Source organism: Elephantulus edwardii, unplaced genomic scaffold (genome assembly GCF_000299155.1).
Source record: "Elephantulus edwardii isolate Elephantulus edwardi_28Jun2011 unplaced genomic scaffold, EleEdw1.0 scaffold00175, whole genome shotgun sequence".
NCBI classification, from domain to species: domain Eukaryota; kingdom Metazoa; phylum Chordata; class Mammalia; order Macroscelidea; family Macroscelididae; genus Elephantulus; species Elephantulus edwardii.
Window position 1 is genome coordinate 3,680,466 of NW_006399925.1, and position 3,596 is coordinate 3,684,061.

The following is a 3,596-nucleotide window of genomic DNA, read 5'->3' on the forward strand; positions in this document are numbered from 1 at the left end:
TTGTTTCTGTTCTTAACTACTATATATCATTTTGACTAACTTCTTTCAACCAAGTTTCAGTCTTCCTGAGATGATATATGTAGTGATAAAATAAAAAAATAGTAACTATCACTATGCCAAGATCCTATTGATGTTTTATAAGAAGTAATGATGGCAATATAAACCAACTGTACCTAATTCCCCCATTGTTGCCCTACAAAATGACCTCTTTTAAACTGCTTTATATCTTATCTGCATGACACATGCTCTACGTTATATTTTGTATCTCCACACAAAATGAAAGGATAGTGTATTTTATCTGAACATTTAAATGTATAGTATGAGTTAAATCTGTAGCCAAAGAAGAATTGATGTCTTCGAAATATAATGATGGTTAATACGAACTTCTAAAAGAACAAATAAGCCTGTCTTGGAAGAACTGCAAACAGAGTGACTGTTAGAAGCAAGGATTGTGACGTTTCATTTACATATTTCAGGCATGTTATCAGGAAAGAAGAGGCCCTTGAAAAGAACACAATGATAAAAAAAGGATAATGTCAGTGGAAAAATGGAAGACTCTCATCGAGATGAGGAGATGGCACAGCAGAGACTAAAAGGATGTTGCAGAAATGGGCATGGTTTATTTGTATATATGGTCCTTATGAGTTGGAGCTGATTCACTTACAAATAACAACAGATCTATAAACCAGTCTCAAAGAATAACAATCTAACTTCAAAAACTGGAGATAGACATGTACAAGATACAGTAGGAAAGCATACTTTTACTATTCCCCACATGATCTCCTTACTTTGAAATAGTAACACCATTTTTCTATGAATACTAAATAGCAATATGTCCATTGTATGTGCTCTTTCAAATATTTAAGAAATAACGTCAATGAAGGCCTATAAAAGTTCTTATTTTAAAAGAAAGGAATTGGAAAAGATCCAGGGGGACCTGAAAAGGTGGGGTAATGATGGACATGAATCAATGATTATTAATTTTATAAAGCACAATGTATGGGAATGATAATGTGAAACACAGTGTAAATGGAGGAATGCATGTACATAAGCAAAACACAACGGATATGACTTTTGTATTTAAACCAATATTGAAGAAAAGGGGAAAAATCTTATAAAAAAGTTCTTGCTTTCATGGAGCCTATATTCTAATGTGGCAGCAAATAGTTATGATGAATTCTGATAGTGATGGCAGTAATAAGGAAAATCAATCAGGGTGAAGTAACAACAATTTAAAAAAAAATGAGAATTGGAACTGCTCTAAGATTTTCCACAGAATTCTCTCTTAGTATGATAGATAAAAAAGACTGTTATGTGACTACTAGCTGAAAAATTTTCTTTGTTGTTGTTGTTGTTATGTGCTGTCGAGTCGCCTGCGACTCATAGCGACCCTATGTACAACAGCCCTAAACTCCGCTCTGTCCTGTGCCAATCGCACTGTCTCTGACACTCCCATCCCAATTATCCCAGTCACTGAATCAATCCACCTCATAGAGGGTGTTCCTCTCCTGCGCTGTCCCTCCACCCTCTCAAGCATGATGTCCCTCTCGGGAAATGAAAAATATGAACACATTTGTAAGCTTAGAATTTTGGAGTAAATGAAGTTTCCATGGGACTGAGGTATAGAAGATGGCCTAAAGAGTTACGGAAAATAAAATTGGAAATATATTAGAGACCAGAAACCATGCTGGTCATTTCCAGACTAGGATGAGACATTTGGATTTTACTATGACCATATTAAGAAGTACACCTTCACTGTGGAATATTATTCAGTACTGTAAATTAATGAAGGATTAATACTTGATGAACCATAAAAATTACAATAAATCATCAGTTTTATAAGGCCTTATACTATATGTATTTATGTGCTATCACACAGGGACTTACTCATAGCTGTAAATCACACAGGATAAAATTTTTCATTTTTCTCCTGAGAAACCTGACTTTGGGTCGGCAGTTCAACTCCTTTCCACGAAATCACTTTTTCTTGCTAGATCCTTTTGGGTAGAGTAAGACTCACATCACAGTGACCTTATGAACAAATGATCTGAACACTGTTCTATTCTGGGCCTTCCTCACAATCTCTAACACATTCAAGCCCATTGCCACAGTCACCATGTCAACCCAACTGGTTGTGATTCTTCCTCTCTTTTGGTGTCCCTCCATCTTTCCCAGTAAGATGGTCCTCTCCAGGGAAGAGTAACTTCCTTAAACAACTAGAGTTCTGTTATTGTATGATTCAACTTATATAAAATGTAAAGAAAAACAAAGAAATGAGAGGAATAAAGAAGATTATTGGTTGATAGGGAGAAGAAGGGGGAAACAAAAGTGACTGGTAATGAATGTGGCATTTCTTTTCAAGATGATAAAAATTTTCCGAAGTTATACAACAATGAAAGAATTTTCTTTTACTTTTCAAAGAGAAGAGGAAATTGGGTGGGCAGGGAGAAAAGTGAAACAATGAATGAATGGAAATCCAAAGTCTCTGTACTCTTTCATTTAGGTAAATTAAAAAAAGGGAAAAAAAATCAGAAGTCAGATAGGCGGTAACATTACAAATACAGTAATTGCACAGAATTTTAAATTTTTTTCAAGTGTATTTTTGTAACATATCACTTGTATTTCAAGAAAACTAAACTTAAAACCACAAATAAGTACCTTTTTGTTAGCACAAGTTTGTCCTAGAGAGGGTAAAACCGGACTGCTTTTTGGAGACAAGGATTCTTAGTCTTCATCTGACGTCCTTTGGGCATGTTGCCAGGAGGAACATCAGACTTGGAAGGGTGGAGGGGAGAGCACTAAAGAGGAAGACCCTGGATGAAATGGATTGATTCAATGACTGAGGTAACGGGTGTAGGTGTGTCAGAGACAATGAAATTGGCTCAAGATAGAGCTGGGTTCAGAGCTCTTATGCTTATGGTAGCTATGAGTCGGAGTGACTCATGGCACATAACAACAACAACACAGTTTTATAAGTTCAGAAACAATATGACCTGACTCTGTCAGGGTATTAAAAGATCAAAACAAATGTATTGACAGTCTGTGTTCTCTCCGGGTGTTTGGACTCCTTTTCAAAGCTCATTCTAGTAATTTGGCACAATTCAGTCTTGTACTCTTATATGACTGAGGTCCCTGTTTCTATGCTTGCTTTCCACAGGCAATCATTTTCAATGTCTAGAGACCTTCTTCTTTCCTTGTCATTTAGATTACTCCATTTGCAAAGCCTGCAATGTAGTAATTTTCTGATGTAGGTCTCTGTTATGAATTTATGTCTCTTGATGTCTTTTTAGATCAGCTATCCTGAGAATGATTTCCCTTTTCCCCTTTTTTAAAGTCAACAGGTTCATAGAACATAACCTATTCTGGAAGTGATCCCTTATTGCATTTACTGGGTGTTCATAACAAACCATAGAAATCTTAAGAGAGTCTCATAATTCTGCCTATCCCACGTTACCAGCTTTGAATGCTTTTGGTTGAATGCTGAGCTCATCCAGTGAGATACCTCTACACTATTGCTCTTGTAGACATGCTTGAGCACCATCACATGGCCCAAAATAGAGCAGATAGATATATATTTTTTAATGTGCATTAGATTC